General features: G+C 51.3%; 1 protein-coding gene across 3 annotated transcripts in view; it reads left to right on the top strand.

Annotated features, from left to right (window-relative positions):
- The first annotated feature begins 571 nt into the window (after positions 1–571).
- The window catches only part of Tmem184b (transmembrane protein 184B), a 43,375-nt gene continuing 25,817 nt past the window's right edge, over positions 572–18,129 (top strand). For all 3 annotated transcript variants that reach the window (XM_057792203.1, XM_057792204.1, XM_057792205.1), the window contains exon 1: positions 572–697. The gene's annotated coding sequence lies outside the window, so the exon portion shown is untranslated. The remainder of the gene's footprint in view (positions 698–18,129) is intronic.

Below are 18,129 nucleotides of genomic sequence, written 5' to 3' on the forward strand. Positions count from 1 at the left end.
AAAAATAAACTTGGTTGCATATTACGCATTTCAGTTAACTGGGTAAGACGTTTGGGACCTCGCAGATCAAAATGGGGTAGGGGACTGGAACGACACTTGCAGAATTTGGTTACTTAGGCCGCCTGAACGAGTTGGGGCAGAACCCAAGGGATCTGGGTGGAGTGGAAAGAAAAAGCCTCTTTTGGTGCTTTGCAGTTTCGTTTTGAACAACTGCACAAAACGCTCCGTGGAAGCCCGTTCCATAGTCCCACACCCACCCTACACGTCGCAAATGGTCACTAGATTTCCTTTCGCCTTCAGCATAGGCTCAGGAAAGGCTTCAGAGAATTTGAAGCGCTAACCAGCCCACGGGTGTTCAGGGCAGAGTCTGTACCCAACGGGTCAGTCTGTGCATCCCAGGACCGTGATGGGTGGGACTCGGAAATCTGGGCCTTAGATCTTTCCCAGAGCGTCTGCGAGTTGCGAGAGGACAGAGCCCAAGATTCGGTCGTGGGGCTTCGCAGCGCGCGTCCCCTTTAAGGCTCGGCGAGTGACCTCAGTCGCGCGCTCCGGCCCCGCCCCCGCCAGCGGCGCTGCCAGCGCGCAGGCGCGTCCAGGCGGCACTCGGCGGGGCTCAGGACGCGCCAGCGGCGGCGAAGGTACCGGGCTGCGGCGCCGCCTGCTCCGCCCGCAGTCGCCAGCGCCATGGGCTCTTGAGGTACCCGGGCGGCGGGATGCGCGGGATGAGCGGTGACCCGGCCAGGGCTGCTCCTTGGGGAGAGCCCCTCATTGGGGGCTCCCCGCGGGGAGGAAGGGACTCACAGGCCCCCGCGCGGCCCGTGGGTGTGCCTGTTCCGCCAGCGTGGCGGGGCCCTGAGAGTAACCGGACCTGCCCATGGGGGAGCAGGGATGGGCGGCGCGGGGCCCAGCCTCTTACCGGTGGGACTATGGGCACCGCGGTGGGTATGCTGCATCCAGTCTGGCACGGCCGTCGAGGCGTCTGTCCCCTGTGTGGTGGCCTTGACCTGGCCAGGTGGCCGACCCTCGGAGCGGTACAAGCGTACACGGGGGATGTGAGAGCCTTGCCCACAGGTCAAGTAAATTTGTAGGTGGACAGATAGGAATCCGGGGACCCCAGGAAGTCGGTGTTCAAAGGAACCCTAGAGATTGGTTTGAGAGTGTGCGTCCGACCAATGTGTTGTGCCTGTATTTTCCTGGGCACGCCCTTTGGACACTTTGCTTGAATAAGACCCAGCGCTAAGGGGCTCCGGGCGGTTGCAAGGCAAGGGAGTCTGGGGAATGGGCCCGAATTTCTGGTCTGTAGCCTTTCTGGAGGACTGTATGAGGCCGGTCATCTCATCCTGCCCTCCCTTGCAGGCTGTGGTGGGGCAAAGCAGGTGTCTGCCTGCCAGATACCTGTGTGTGAGGTGAAGGGCCATGTATTATTCATCTGGCTGCCAGGTGCTGTATGTAAGGAGAGAAGTAGCAATCTGTGCCCTGGAGGCTAATACTTGCAGACTCAGTCAACACACACACACACACACACACACACACACACACACACACACACACACGGTGGTAGCAGCAGCATCAGTGAAGGTGCATGTCGTAGAGGTTCGGCTTTCCTTTTTTTCTTTTTGTTTTGTTTTTCAAGATGGGGTTTCTCTGTGTAGCCCTGGCTGTCCTGAAATTCACTCTGTAGAGCAGGCTGGCCTCAAACTGGGAGACCTGGGATTAAAGGTGTGCCCCGGGATTAAAGGTGTACACCACCACCACCTCCTCCTGAGGTCTGGCTTTCTTGACAGGCTGTTCGCAGCATCCCTTCCCATGTCAACATGGTGGGTCCTTGGGCTCTTTGCACATCTAAACATCTTGAGAGTTCTGTGTTGTGCCAGAGTTCGAAGGGAAGAGTGGTGTTCACCAGGACACAGATTGGATGATCCAGGCATCTGGGAACTCTGAGGTGGCAGGGCAGAAACTGACTTGGAAATAAGTAACTCCAGGGATTCCAGAAACGCAAGACAAAGGCAGAGGAGTGCAGAGGTGGGTTTAGAGCTGGGTGTCTGGGGACAGGCCAGCGAAAAAGACTTCAGCAGGAAAGGACAGTTGAGCCCAAGCTGGGCGACTGACATTCCTCAGGGCCTTTCTGTTTTTCATGTGTATTTTCCGTGTGAGTAATGTATTGTGCATAGTTGTGGATGAGGAAACTGAGGCAGCAGGTGGGGGGGCATTAGTGACTCACTTGTCAGTGTGATACAAATAGACTGGTGGAACCCATCATCCTTGAGTCAGGAACTGTGTCTTGCCAGGCTGCCTTAACTTACTGAGCATCTACTGTGTGCCAGGCTATCTCTAGTCCCTGCTATGTCCAGTTTCTCCTTGATGTCCCTGGAGTAGAACATGGAGGGAACGGACCTGTTACCTGCCTCTAGGGGCTCCCCATCTGCGGGGGAAGTGGACATAGATGGCGACCCCACTGGCCAGTGTGGGTGGAGAGGCTCTAAGAATTGTCTAGGGGCTGGACTGGTACCCTTGTGCAGTCCTGCGGGATGGATTGTCAGTTGCTCCCAGGGCGGTGGGGTTGAACTAGGAAGGAGTAGAGGGAGTTCTAGATGAGAAGGATGTGAGTGACCAGCTTGTCCTAGTTCAGGGCATTGGCTGAGTTCTGTGGACCTGGACTCCTGTCTAGGGATTGCTCTCTCTCTCTCTCTCTCTCTCTCTCTCTCTCTCTCTCTCTCTCTCTCTCTCTCTGAATTGGGCTAAGGCACTCCAGGCGCTGAGCCATGTCCTCAGCTCTCTCACATTCTATCTTCGAGGTTTTGCTCCTGTTTGCCGGCCGCCCTGCCCAGTCCTCTCCCCAAGAGGTGCTCGGTGCTATTTCCAGTCTCTGCTGTGCTCATTTCTCTCTGTACGCTCCCTGGAGTAGAAACTGCTAGGCAAGGCAGGGTACAGCCCTTTATTGTTTTGAAAGCGAGTAGCAGCAAATGAGACTGGGGATTTGGTGTGAGTGCTAGAAGGCCTGGATCTGGGCTCTCAGAGTTCTATATGGGGTCTGCCCCAGGACCTTGGCCGAGGCTTTGGGGACAGCAAATACTGAGTATCACGTGTGTGCCCAAATTTGCTGGCTGTCGGGGAAGTGAGACCAGAGTCCTGGGTTGGCTGAGGTAGCCCAGTGTGTAACTAATACATTTGAGACAGTGCTCTGCCTGTGGTAGGAAGAGGGCACTGAAGGGGCCCAGAGGACAATAGGAACAACAGTTTGTTTCTTGAGTGCTTGCTGTGTGCCAGGCACAGTTCAGAATGCTTTCATGACTTATCTTTTCATCTCCACCATCAGGTGAGGTGGGCTCACCTTTCAGATCACAGGTGAGTTGGTCCCATCTCCATCTTGTTCTTCCCCTCTGCCATGGGGTATGCTGAATGTCTTGCTAGTCCCAAAGGACTAGGGATTTGGTACTGAGGAAGAAGAGGAGGCCTCTAGGTAGCAGGAGCCCCGAGCAAACATGGAGGCCTGGCATGCCTCCCCTCTCAGAGGGTTTTGATTTGGTCCTGGTGTGGTCAACAAAGAGCCTTTGAAAGTTTGAGAGGAAGTGACAGGCACAGCCCTGTGTTACGAGAGGCTGTATCATCACCCTGCATCTTGCTTCCTTCAGTCTGGCAAATAACTCCAAGATGACCTGCCTCCTTCCTGTTTGTAGCCCCTTTGGTCCCTGGTTTCCCTTTAGTCTCTGCATCTGGTTTTCTTTTGCATCTTCTGGGCTGAAGGTTACTGTGCCCCAGGTCAGGCCTCTGAACCTTCCCTTGGAACAGTTACCTGCTCTCCTGCTGGCCTTTTCTGCTTTCTGTCATTTGGGCTCACTGAACAAAAACCTGTTGGTTGGTTGGTTATTTGAGCAGGGTCTCATGTATTCCAGGCTATTGACTATGTGGCTAAGGATGACCTTGAACTTCTGATCCTCCCAAATGCCTAGTATTACAGGCATGTGCCATCTGCCCAGTGTATGTAGTGCCGCACATGACAGGAGGTACTTCACCTGCTGAACCAACCCCAAACTTGTTTTCCTAAGGAGTTCATGGAGAACTCCTGATTCTCCAGGGATCCTGGGGTCATAGCTTCTCACATCCCAGCTTTCAAATATCCTTGTGATTTAGGGTCTGTTATCCACCGTCTGTGCTCTGAGCACTCAGGTACAGCAAATAGAGCTGGTAATGGAGCCAGGGAAGCTGGGTGTAGCTGTGAGCTCCGTGAAGACTTGCCTGCTCTACTTTACTAGGGACCAGGCTGCCTGGCTTTTGATACAGTGACTTGCCAGTCCTACCAGAGTGTGAGGAATTAGACGCATCCCTTATCTGGACAGAGGCTGTGAGATTGTGCATGCCCCACTGGAGGGTCTTTGCAGAATACTGCTGAAGTGCAGCTGTGTGAGGAGGCGGGGGCTGTGGGCTGTAGGACATGGCATGAGAGTTGGGGGAGAATACCAAGTTGAGTGCCCTAGCATGGGCAGTTGAGCTGTCAGGAATCTGGGCCAGCGAGGTGGCTCAGTGGGAAAAGCACTTGCTGTGCAAGGCTGATGACCCATCTTTGATCCCCAGAGCTTGTGGTGGAAAGAGAGAACCAGTTCCTGAAAGTTGTCTTCTGACGTCCGCATGTGCGCTGTGGTATTCCTGTGTGCACATTCACACACACACACACACACACACACACACACAATAATAATAGTAATGGAAAAACTAAAGTTTAAAATTAGAGACTTCATAGAAGGTTTGAAAATGGTTAGTGAGAGCAGGAGAGAGGGAGCTAATGAGCTGAGCCTTCTGGTGACCTGGAAAGAGAATGAGGAGTTGCAGGTCAAATCCATGCTTTTGTTAGCACCGTGTCCTTGGGCAGGTTGCTTACCAGCTGTAATTCATGTTTTTTAAAATTAAGGTAGTCAGGCATGGTGGCACATGCCTTTAATCCCAGCACTCTGAAGGCAGGGGTAGAGTAGATGGATGTCTGTGAGTTCTAGGCCAGTCTGGTCTACATAGCAAGTTCCAGGACAGCCAGCCTGCATAGTGAGACTTTGTTTTATTGAGATAATTGTTCCAAGCTATAAAGCAACAAATAGTTAAGGTTGTGGTATTGCTGCACATAATCCCACTACTTGGGAGGTTGAGGCAGGAGGATAAGTTCAAGGCCAGCCTGAGAAGCATAGCCTTACAACAGTACCTAGCAGGACTGTCATGCATGTTCATTGAAGGTGATTTCTGCTTCTCAGAGACCAGAACAGGAAGACAGAGTTGGCACCATGGAGGGATCTGAGTGGGGCCCCCTAATTTTAGTTTGTCTCCTGATTCCTCCTGTACTGTTTCTGCTGTGTGGAGTGTGGGATATAATATATGTCTTGCCCAACGCACACTGAGAAGTCATGGGCAGCGTTTCTTTGTTTTGTTTTTTAAGATTTATTGATTTTTATTTTGAATGGATGAGTGTTTGCCTGCCTGTGTACCACGTTCCTAGGGAGGTCAGAAACAGGTTTTGGATCCCTAAGAACTGGAGTCACAGATAATTGTGAGCTGCCATGAGGGTCCTGGGAACTGAACCTTGTCCTGCAGGAGCAACCAGTGCTCTTAACCACTAAGCCGGCTCTCCAGGCCCAGTCGGCAGTGTTCATAGCAGCCACCGCTGGAACTCTGCTTTTCAGAGCCACATGTGGAGGGCATTCAGGACTTGGCCTGAGCACTCAGGCAGAGGTGCTCACATCCCTAGATGCTGCCCGAGAGCAACATAGCCAGCTGGCATGCAACATCCAGCGGCATCTTCTGCCTGCAGTTAGCAGGTGTCCTGTCCGGCATGAAGCCTGCACTGAGGAGGTGCTGAGGTGGTTTTGAGGGAGCAAATGGAACAGTGGGCTGTTAATGGCTCTGCTCTTCAGGACTGTTCTTGAGGTATGGTGGCTCCTCCATGGTGATCAGGACATCCTGTGTGTTTCCTTGATTTACTTAGGTTTTGTTTGTTTGTTTTGCTTTTTGAGACAGGGGTCTCTCTGCATAGCCCTGACTGTCCCTGGAACTCATTATATAGACCAGGCTGGACTTGAACTCACAGAGATCCATCTGCCTTTTCCTTCAGGGTATGGGACTAAAGGCATGTGCCACTATGCCCAGCAGTTTGTTTTATTTATCTAATAATTTTATTTATTTATTTTAGACAGGGTCTCTCTGTATATTCCTGGCTGGCCTGGGACTCTCTACATTGATGAGGCTGGCCTCAGACTCACAGAGAGCTACCTGTCTCCGCCTCCGAAGTGCTGGTATTAAAGGTGTATACCACCATGCCTGGTTTGTTTGTTTGTTTGTTTGAGATAAGGTGCCATGTAGCCTGGGAGCCCTGTAGCTCCTGGTCTTCTTCTGAGTGCTGGTATGTACCACCGTGTCCAGCTCCAGAACAGGCCTGTCTGTTGGGGCTGAGGTTGCATCACTGGGGCTAGCAGTGCCCAGTATCCTCCTGCAGGGGATAAGGGAGGTCTCGGGCTTGTGAGAAGGCAGGAAGCCCAGCAGACACCCCCTTTTCCTTCTCTGGAGTGGAAACCGGAGGGGGAAGATCCCACCCAGAAAGCCTTTGTGCCTGACCCGCGTCACTTCCAGCTCTCGTGTGTGTTAGAGAAAGCCACACACAAAGAGGTGAACACTGACATAGCGAGAAGGTCTGTAGTGTGGGTCCGGCGCCCTGCTGGTGCTGGTGGGGTGGCTCCTGTTGATTAAAGCCACCTTGGGTCATACAAGACCCCATTTAACCCCTCCACACTTCCCCATAAAAGAAGGGATTGCCGTTGAGTTTGATATATTCTAGGTAGGAACTTACACTACCTCACTGCTTACTGAGTGTGGGGTCACAGGCATTTGCCTAGGTTGTTATAAAGTTGGCTACAAGCCGGGCGGTGGTGGCGCACGTCTTTAATCCCAGCACTTGGGAGGCAGAGGCAGGCGGATCTCTGGGAGTTCGAGACCAGCCTGGTCTACAAGAGCTAGTTCCAGGACAGGCTCCAAAACCACAGAGAAACCCTGTCTCGAAAAACCAAAAATAAATAAATAAAGTTGGCTACAGGTAGAGAAAGTGATGGTTCTGGTACTTTGCTTGAAGTTCTGTGGGAAAGATGAAGTCTCCAGCCTCCATCCTGGCCAGTACCATGGTGTGAATGATGGGCAGTGCATCCTCAGAGCAGGGCATCCTCAGAGCTGGAAATTGGAGTGACCTTAGGACACTTGTTCTTCCTAACTTCCCTTCATAGTGGGCTTCTTAGCCCTCTGCCCACCTCCCTGTGCCAGGTGGGTTACCAGTCAGAAAGCCTGGTCAACAGCAGGAGGGCCACAGTTTGGAGGGTTGTGAAGAAGGGTGTGCATACACCTGTTGTTTCTGTTTCAACCTCAAGTCTGAACAATGATCTAGTGAAGACTTTCTCTTGCTGAGACCAGCAAGCCCTTTACGTGGGTGTCATGGCCTATTCCAAGATGGCTATTCTCTTCTCTCTCCCTCCCCTCTGAGGTAATTGCATCTGTCATTCTGAAAGGGATTTTCAGATCAGACGGCTTCCCCACCCTGAAGTACATCTGGCACCTGTATTTTCCTCCTGGTAAACCCCTATGGGCAAACTGCACCCTGTCCTCTGGCAAATGACTGAGGCCTCTCACTCTGCAGGGCACAGCTGTTCTCCAAGGCCCATGGGTCATTTATAGAAAAGCTCTGAAGGCTCTGCTGTATCTGCTGTAGCCTCTGGTTTGCATCTCTGTTTATCTCCAGTGAGCAGTAAACAGGGATCCCAACAGCACCCTCAACACAGTGATGGGTGCTGGCAGTGTGTGTGTGATCATCTTTATATTGTTACTATTGACATGTATTTATTACCCTAATTCCATCTTCAGTATGATCTGTGTAGGACTTTGCAAGTGACGCTTCCCAGTGGCCTCGGCCCTGGGAATCAGTATTCTTATTCTGTGGATGGAGAAACTGGGACTCAGGGTGAAATGCCTATGGTCCTAGAAGGGAGCCCCAGGCTTTCTGGCTCTTCCTGACCTGACCTGAGTGTCCACCAGTGTTGCTCTCCCCCAGATAGCTTGCAGCGTCTGGGAAAAGCCAGGCATACCAACTTGCCAGAGTGGAAAGTGTATTATGAAGGTCCTGGTTGATCTGTGAGGACCCAGGAGGCAGCAGCAGTGTGCTCTGCTTGGGGTGGGCTGACAGGCAGTTGAGTTGAAACTGTGGATGGGGGATCATGGCTCTTGGAGAAGAAGGGAGGTCCTTCAGACAGTGGGGCCATGTGGAACACACCGAGACCTGGGACACAAGCAGGTGACATAGCCCGGAGGTGAAGTGAGCCTTGAAGTGAGTTTGGGGTTCTGTCTCACCTCCAGGAAGGCGTTGCATGATGCGTGAGTGTTACAGTGTGCTTCAAGGGAGCAGGCTTGTGACAATTGGGATTTGCCTCGACTGAGTCTTTGCTTTATGAAGCAGCCACCCTAGTGGAGTTGGGGCCTCGGTGTTTTGTAGTTCTGCATGTCTGTGGGGTTGGGGCTTCTGTGTGGAGACAGGTGGACCACCTGGCTCTCTCTGGCAGAGGTTTTTTCTAGTAGCTATGCCTGATTTGGGGAAGAGGAGGAAGCCCCATCCTGCTGGCTGCATGTTCTCAGTTGCCCTCATTCTCAGGGAGGACATTTGGATTAATGCCTGAGACTACCCCCATCCTCCATGACTGACTGACTGGAGAGCAATGCTTAGGGGGGTGGCTGTTGGGCACGTGAGTTATGTAACAGTAATGGCTCAGGAGTAGGGAGGGTGGATGTCATGTGAGTGTCTGTCTGACTGTGATGTCCCCACAGCTTCGGCAGGAAGGCTGATGAGAGGGGCTTTTCTCTCACTTGGGAATGCTAGACTGGAAGCTAGAGGCCTTCGGCTCTCTGTCCCACCACCTGGCACTCCCGGCACTCCCTTGCATACCAGTACCTTCATTCAGAGGCATCAGTTAGAACTGGATGACTTGGTGACATCAGAGCTGGAGGTGGGAAGGGATGACTGTCTAAGTCTGGTCTTTTCATTCTTCCTTTTTGGCAGTGCTGGGGTAGACCCTGGAGCTTGTGCATTGCTAGGCAGGGGCTCTACCTCTGAGCTGCACCCCCAGCCTGGGTCTCCTCTCTTTTGTGTAAGTGAGGAAACTAGTTCATGGGCAGAACATTGAGCAGGTTGGGTCTGATCTAATGCAGTACTATCACTCAGAGCTCTGTTTGTTGAAAACTCAGCTTTTCTCTGTCCTTTTCCCCCACCACCTCAAGTGTCATTTTCAATACCAAGATTCGTTCCCTAGGTGAACAACTTAAGTGCACTCCCCCTCTATCTGAAGGTACATTTCTGAGCCGCCAGAAACCACGTGAAGATTAGCCTGCAGAGGTGTTACTATATGAGCAGAGTGATCGGTTTACATGGCTGGGCATTGCTGTCACTTTTGGACTCAACCTCAGAGTCTATTTACAGGGAGACACAAAGAAATTATGGCCTGTCCAAACATGGGATCCTGTGCAGTCACGGCAGAGCTGATAATGGCTCAGGGGCTGTCACAGATAAACCATTGAATGAAAGCAGCAGGTGGAGGGCGCAGCGTAAAACAAAGGAGGTGTTTCTGTATGTAGAGGGTCTCTGGGCAGCCACTTAAGAAGCTGCGCCTCTGGGCTGGGGTGTGCTGGTGCTGGCCTTGCTTGGTGAATGTCCTGTGTGCCTTCTTCCACCCACAAGGAACAGGGGCTTGAGAACCTGCCCATAGCTGGTCCAAAACTCCTTTGTGCGATCTTCCTGCCTCAGCTTCCCGAATGCCACCAAGCCTAGCTCCCCGTGTACTTCCGATGGCTGAAACATGTGAATGTTCCATCCTTTGCAGAAAATCAGACAGGCTTAACTGAACTCACCTCTGACTCAGTGTAGGAAGGCCAGGCCACCCTTCATGGGTGGCCAGCCTTACTTAGGCACTTGACCTCATCCGGTAAAATACACACCTACTTTTCACAAAAGGGTCTAAGAAGGGGCATGTGGGGGTTCCTTAGTGAATAGGACCTCTGGATCCCCAGCTCCTATTGGGGAGTTTGTAACTTTAAACCCAGGGCCTCGCTCAGCTCACTTCCTCTGGAGCCTTCAGGGCTTTCCCCATGGGCAGCCAAAGCCCTGGGTGTCCCAGACCTGTAGTGGCACTTTGAGTTATGCTTGCTTGAGAAGCTGCTTTTTGCACTACTGGGTCCATAGTGCCCCACCTCCATGCCTGTGCTCATCCAGCTCCTTGGCTTCTCTCCTTCCCTCCACAGCAGCTCCAGCTACCAGTTCAGTGCTCATGAGTGTCTGCTCTGCACTGCCCTCTGCCCCTCCCACAGCATGTCTGTTCCCTGCTGCTATCACATGGGACCTTCTACATTGTGGCCCAGGTATCCCATTCTTCCCTGGGCCTCCTTGTGATCACTTACCATCTGCTGTAATAACTGCTCACAGCTCAGTACCTAGGGTTCACTCTGCCTGGTTTGAGCCGTCTGGTGCATGGCGGTGCAAGTCCCTGGTGCTTGGCTTCTCCCATGTGTCAGTGAGGCCATCCAGCTTTGTAGAACTGTCCTTTGTTCTTTTTCACTGTGGATGTGTCCTCTGGCTGAATTTGATGCTGTTTGTGTAGCCTTCCTGTGTGGACAGGCATCTGGACTGGGGCCTCTTCTGCTTTTGTCTTGAGCCCCATGCTCACTCTGGGGGTGCGCGCCAGCGTGGGCTGCCTGCTCACTGCATGTTTGTGAATGGAGTTGATTGATTGGGGTTTGCCACCTCCTGATCCTGGGCTGAAGTGAGACTCTGCTGAGAGGCACCTGCATCGGTCCTTATTTAGGCAGCCTGCTCCCAAAAGGCCGTGGGAATGTTGGGGTTCAGGATTCTGCAGGCATGTGCTCAGTACTAGATGGGACGTTAACTAGCTGTCATTTTAGAGAGGCTCCAAAGCTTAGCCCTAGAGGCTACACATTGATCTACTTGTTCTCGGTGTGGAAGAGAACTGAGCAGCCAGAACTCAGCCTGGTACTATTGAAAACAAAAAACAAAACCACTGAATTTGCTGGGCATGATGGTGCATGCACTTAACCCCAGCCCTCTGGAGGCATAGGCAGGCAGATCTGAAACAGCCTGTGTTGTCTACATAGAGAGTTCTAGGTCAGCCACAGCTACGTAGTGAGATCCTGTCTTAGAGAAATCAGCAACAAAACCAAATAAACCCCACTGAATTTGGGGCTGAAGTGGTTTAGAGCACTTTCCTCTCGCAGAGGACCCAGGTTCAGTCCCGCACCCATGTGGCGCTCACAATCTTCCTAACTTCAGCAGTTCCAGGGGGTTCATTTCCCTCTTCTGGTCTCTGTAGGCACTAGGCGTGCATGTGGTACACAGACATAACATTCAGGCGAAGCATTCACACACAATCACACATTTTTAAAAAAGCAAACAAAACAACAACAAAACCTCAAAGAACCCAAAGCAAAAAGCACTGAATTCAGGGCAGCTGTAAATAATTCCCTGCTGAAGACTTGGATTCCTCTGCTGTTGCCTTTTGCTCCAACGTCCCCCACTCCCATTGGGCAACAGGGCCAAGCTGGGTACGTTTTCCTCTCTGCTTCAGCCTTAAGTGGCCTGTCTGGGGGTGTTGATGGGATGGTATGTAGGAGAAGTGGACCCCTGTCCTGTCGTGAGTCATGTGACCTTTTTCAGAAGGCTAGCCAGGCAAAGCTGCAGCTGCTGGCCAGCCACTCTTTCCTCTAATCCCCTCTGGAGAAGGGCCAGCCTGTGGCTGTCGCCTATCTCTGATGTGGGTCAGTTTCACTCCAAAGGCAGCCACTGGAGCTGACCAAGCTGAGCAGCCCCCAGAGGCCTCAGGGCTCTGCATTCCCAGGCTGGAGACTCAGGAGCAGGGAGCCCCTATGGGGAGAGGGGAGGAGGCATGTAAAAATGGACACTCCTCCAGGGGATAAAACAAACAAGAACAAAACTTTCTTTCAGGGTGTGTGTAGTCACATTCCAAAGAGGAGCCTGCCCACCTGTTGCTGAGCAGCCTGGCCTGTGCATAGCAGCTGCCTGAGCACACATTCCATGGCTACAGCTTGGAAGGGTTCACATCTGAAATGAATGAACAAAAACCTGACTGGGTGTTGTGGCTCATGCTTATAAACCCAACACTCAGGCTGAGGCAGGGGGTCAACCTGAGTTTAAGCCAGCTTGGGCTACAGTGAGCCCTTGACTCATAAAAGCGGGAAGTTGAAATGAAGTGAGACCGGAGGGGGGCTTGGTGGCTAAGAGTGCTTGCTGCATGCACAACCATGAGGACCTGAGTTTGGATCCCAGCACCCACTTATGATCTCAAGTGCAATTGGAATCCCTGTACTGGGGTAGGGACCTGAGCCAGGAGGATTGCTGGGGTCTGCTGGCTGCTAGCCCGAGCCCAAATGCTTGAACTCTAGGTTCAGAGAGAGACCTTTCCTCAAAGGAATACCTGATGCCCTCCTTGGTCTCTGTTTGTATACATGTAATATGTACACAGACACCACACACACATCATATTCACACACCACGCAACACACATATACATATACTACAGATACACCATAGATACCATATATATATCCACACATACCCCATATACACACAACACACATGCACCACATACACACACCAAGCATGAATATACCATGTATAGACGCGCACACACACACATGTACACACACAATTTGAAGAAAACCAGTGACAAGAGGTAAGGCCAGCCTGGACTCAGAGACTGATAGGAATGTGACACCCACCCTATCGCCCGTGATGGGAGGATGTGGTGGTGGTGGCAGCGGCAGCAGCACATGGTACTTGCATCTTGTTCTTTCCTGGAAGCTCCTCTGACTTGCGTGTGACCGTGTGCCCTTAGTGCCAAGCAGGGAGAGGTTGCATAATTTGCCTCTGACACACAGCTAGAGTTGGCAGAGCTTGGAGTCAGGTGCAGGTGAAGAAGGGCAGTGTGAAGAGGGTGGTCTCACAGAGGGACCCTATCTTTTCGTAGTGAAGACTGAGGTGTGGGACATGTTGTGAGAGGGGAGTTTATTGAGCGGGTTTCTGGGTTTGGCATAGATCATTGGCAAGGACATGGCGACCGTCCTTCCTGTTTCCCACTGATTCTGTGCTCTCAAACTTCTGGCTCAGCTTCAGCTCCCTTGATCCTCTGGGGTACAGCAGAGGGGATGTTGTGTGGGCTGCTACTTGTTTTTGAGCTGGGTTTGCTCAAGCTGGCTTCCTTCTTTCCTGTTAGCCACAGACCCCACCCCAACATGAGCCCAGCCCCTGTGTCATGGTGGCCCCATAGGGGCTCTGCCTGGGTGCTCTGGCCAGATGAGCTCTCTTTCACACGTGGCCAGAATGCCATCTGTGACCTGCACACCACCTTGCAATGACTCTGTGTGAGGCCTTCTTGGCACAAGCCTGCTCAAAAATTAGGACACAGGCCAGCTCCACATCATTCTCCATCCCTGCTGTGACCCCTGCCCCCAAATCCATGTTCAACAGTTATATTCTAGCCCCTACACACTTGCTGCCTGCCACCCTCAAGGCCATAGTCCCTGCTCTCCCGGAGCTCCTCTCACTGGGAAGGAAGGTGTTGAGTGACCGATAGCATCACAGTTTAAAAGGCTGAGAGAAAGACCCTGCTAGCAAAGTGGCACCGCGGGTGTGATAGAGGGCGGCGATGTGCAGGCAGTTGGGGGACAGAGTTCTTCAGGGAAAATGACAGAACAGTCTGGTCCCCAAGGCAGATACTCCAAGACATGACCTTTGACCTCCAGAAGGTTGCATTGTTGTCATGGAGAAGGCAGGAGTAAGCTCACCTGTGGTCAGTGTCCCTAATTCAGGGAACTTCTTTATTCCAGAAGTAGGTAGCCCCTTGCTAGAGTGTTCCAGCTGGTGAAAGCCTCTGTCTTCACAGACGCCTTCATGTGCCCCACCAGGATCTAACAGTCCTTTGCTCTCCTTGGTGTGGCCTTTCCAGGCTGGAAGACAGATGTGACTCAGCATCTGTCCTCTGCCCTCTCTATACCCTCCCTCCAGCCAGACACTTGGGTGCTCAAGCCACGCTGGGAAGTGTCAGTAGCGGGGAGGGTTCTGCTGACAGAGCCCACAGAGCAGCCCGGGGGCTGTAATTCCAGGCTCTCCATCGCTCAGTTGCTCACACAGTTGCCTTTTCCCATGCCCTTCTGCATGCCTGGCATCATGGGCCTAGAGAAGCAGCAAATGTGGGAGACAAGCGTGCAGGCCTTGGCACTGAGCACAGCCAGGTTCCGCTGGAGTGAGCAGGGCCTCGGGGTGGTGGTGAGGCGAGGGTTTAAGGTTTTGTGATCATGCGGACCAGGGCGAGGAGAAGCTCTTGGACACTCAGACGTGTGCTCACGTGTGGCACGACAGGGTGTTTGCTGCTGATGCTCAGACAGGAGACTGGGACTCCTGACAGCGCTGAGTGGATGTGGAAGACGGGCCTTGTAGCTCATGGGCTCTCTAGGCATTCCCCCTCTCCACCATGGTAGACTTAGAGCTTGCAGAAACCACAGATGCTCCTCCTCACTCAGCAGCAGACTCATTTCCCAGCAGATATCTGACCTGAATTGAGGTGAGGCTAATTATAGCCTTTAAAAAGATTTTACCTGGGTGGGTGAATTTCATTTTTCGCCATGGAAGTGCTATGCATGGGAAGTTTGGAGGGTTGTCTAGACCCGTGTGTGAACGCTGAGCCATGTGCAATTCTATAACCTGTATATTTGCCTACTTAATTTATTTAATTTTGTGGAACCAGTCTCACACACCCAGGCTGGCCTCAAACTCACTGTGTAGCGAACACTAGTCTTCTACCCCTTCCTCCATAGCTCTGGGATTATAGACATGAGCCATCATGTCTGGTATATATACTAGGGGTGGAACCCAGGGCTGTGCACACCGAGCAACCATTCCACCCACTGAGCCACATCCCAACCCTGAATCCTTTTGAAAGTGTAGATAATTCTGGTTTGCTAAGCTCATTGACTCAAAGGCCATGGCAACAGGACAGTACGCACCTTTGCTCTGTTCCCCAGATAAGAGCCTGGTCACTTGTTCAGGTCTAGCTCAGGTGACAGCACACAGATTCCAGCTCAGCTACCCAGGACTCAGGATCTGGGACAAAGGACCAGCTTGAGGCCTGGCCTCTTACAAGCTGCAGGCTGGCAGGTGGGTGGTGGGGTGACAGTAATCGCTGGCAGGTGGGCCACTGAAGGGACCAAGCAAGTGCTTGGCTTTACTTTCTGTGTGATCTGCAGCCTGGGACCAAGGGACTAAAGGACTGTGCTGTAAGAAATAAGGACAGAAATGTCTGCAGAAAGATGAACCATGTTAGTAGCCATTGCTTGCTGTACTTGTACACTTTTATCAGCAGTGGAACCCCCAAACTTGCCATGCTTTTGATCTTAGCACTTAGGAGGCAGAAACAGGTAGATCTCTGAGTTCCAGGCTAGCCAAGGCTGTCTAGTGAGACCCTGTCTCAAAACAAAATAAAACAAATGAAAGCCAAATGTGGCTGTAAGATGGCTCAGTGGGTAGAACCCTTTCTGTTTCAACCATGAGAACCTGTGCTTGGTTCCTCAGCACCCATATAAAAAACCGGATGCGACTGTGCGTACTGGTGGGGCAAGATCGTTGGAGCTTGCTGTCAATCTAGGTTCATTGAGGGGCCTGTCCCGAGGGAATAGGTACAGAGCAATAGAGGACACCTAGCACACACCTTCCTTTGGCCCCTGCACATGTGCACATGGGGCACACATAAACAGCATGTGTACATGGATAGACAAACACTGGGCTTTTTGAGCATGCACCTCCTTTTTGTGGGTTTTGATGTACTGATTAGTATATATAACTTGCCTTTCCCATTACATTATATCTATAAGACCCATTCAACATAGAGGTCAGAAGACAAGCTGAAGATGTCCTAAGTTTTAAAGTTGGCGTCACTTAGAGTACAAGCCCTCTGGCTTCCTAGGCTCACGTTTTCTGGGCAGCGGAGCTTTGGTGCAGTGGAAGGCCTGACTGCCGTCCGTGTTTCCATGCCCAGTTTTTGTGGCTCCCTCTCCCGACAAGGCTCCCTGCCCATGCCGCAGCCCTGGGCAGTGCTTCTCCCTTGGCTCTTCTCAAATCAGGTTACTCACTGTCCATCCCAGCCACAGGCTGTAAAGGAATTATCAGAATTTAGCTGGAACATTTCCGTTTCCTGTCAGTCAGATGTTTTTGTAACCCAAACAGACGGCATTTGCTTCAAAGTCTCTAACCACCAAGATTCTCTGGGAATTCTTTAATCAGCTAGAAAATTCACTTCATAGTATCTTAGAATTTGAAAACTTTTTTGGGGGGGATTGTTTTGTTTTAATTTTTTTAAACCGATGCCAGCTGTTTTTTGATCATAAAGCTCTGCACCAGTGGAGCCTTCATGCTTGTGGCTTCTGGTGGTGTCCTAGGCCTCTCACACAGGCTCTTTCCTGGGAAGGAATGTCACAAATGTGCCTGAGGACATTTTGAAGGCAGGTCCAGGAAGCTAGCCTCCTACAGCCAGCATAGAACTAAATGCCCATGGTGGTGGTACAGTTCCTCTTTCCTTTTCAGGGCTTAAGAGGAAGGAAGCACCTGGCACTGAGTCCAGCCTCAGTTTCCCTATTGTTAAGTTTGACCACTCAAATTATTTTTCTGCAAGGTAAGGAAAGAAGACATTCTCTCCCTTGGGGGTTTCCACGGTCACTCAACTCAGTCTCAGCTTTTGTGGTGGTTTTCATATTCTGCCCAGTGAGTGTTTCATTATGGAAAATTCTGTACATGCTGAAGAGCCTGTCTACCCCCGCTACAGTCTCAGCAGTTACTCTGTGTGCTCTTACTCCATCTTTCTCTCTTCCCTTAAGAAAGGACACTGAGCTGGATGCTGTGCTCAGTCTCTGGAGGCTGTGGCAGGAGAATCCCTGCCTCCCTTTTGAGACGGTCTCGGAAGCCCAATCTGGCCTTGAACTTGCGAAATAGCAGGGGGTGGCATTGAACTCTGCTCCCTTTGGTCTGTCTCCCAAGTGCTGGGATTCCCAGTGTACTGCCATTCGTGTCTTCAGGTATGCTAGGCAAGTACTCTGCCAACTAAGCTTCACCCCACAGAGACCTCTCGAACACAGAACACAGAATTTTCGTTTGTTTGTTTTTTTGAGATAGGGTTTCTCTGTGTAATCTTGGCTATCCTAGACCAAACTAGCCTTGAACTCATAGAGACCCACATGCATCTGCCTGCCTCCCAAGTGCTGAGATTAAAGGCGTGAGTCCCCACCACCCAATTTAATACACAAAGTTTTAAGGCCAGTCTTGGGCAGTGGGGATGGGCCTGGGATATAATATCATGCTTTTTAAAAAAAAAAACAAAAAAAACAACCCATATTATATGCCAGTATGCTTCCCTACATGCTGGAGACTTAAAAATCTATTTTGGGGCTAAAGAGGTGGCTCATCAGTTAAGAACACTTGTTTCTCCTGAAGAAGACCTGGGTTCAGTTCCCCGCACCCATGCTCTGACCCAGTCTTGTGGCCCCTGGGGCACTGGTACACTTGTGATGACATAACATATGCAAGCAGAAATACTCATATGCATGAAATAAAGATTTTAAAAAATATAAAAACAAAAATTATACAAAAACTAACCCTCTATCTGAAACAAATGGAGACCCACAGGAAGTTACAGACCTAGTATAAAAGGTGCAGTGCTCCCTCCATGGGCCATGTCTGTCTTGACTGTAGCTGCATCAAAGTCTTTCATGGAAACAGGTTCACACAGGGCAGCACCATGGGAACCGGGCTGTAAGATTTTTCTGGTTGGGGCTGGATAGATGGCTCAGTGGTTGAGAGTACTGACTGCTCTTTCAGAGGATCTGAGTTCAATTCCCAGCACCCACATGGCAGCTCACAACTTCTGAAGATCCAGTTACAGGGGATCTGACACCTTCACACCAATGCACACAAAATAAAGTTAAATAAACCATAAAAAATATTTTTTAAAAAAAGATTTCTCTGGTTTGCCAGGTGGTGGTGGTGCACGCCTT

Source organism: Chionomys nivalis, chromosome 17 (assembly GCF_950005125.1).
Source record: "Chionomys nivalis chromosome 17, mChiNiv1.1, whole genome shotgun sequence".
Classification (NCBI taxonomy): domain Eukaryota; kingdom Metazoa; phylum Chordata; class Mammalia; order Rodentia; family Cricetidae; genus Chionomys; species Chionomys nivalis.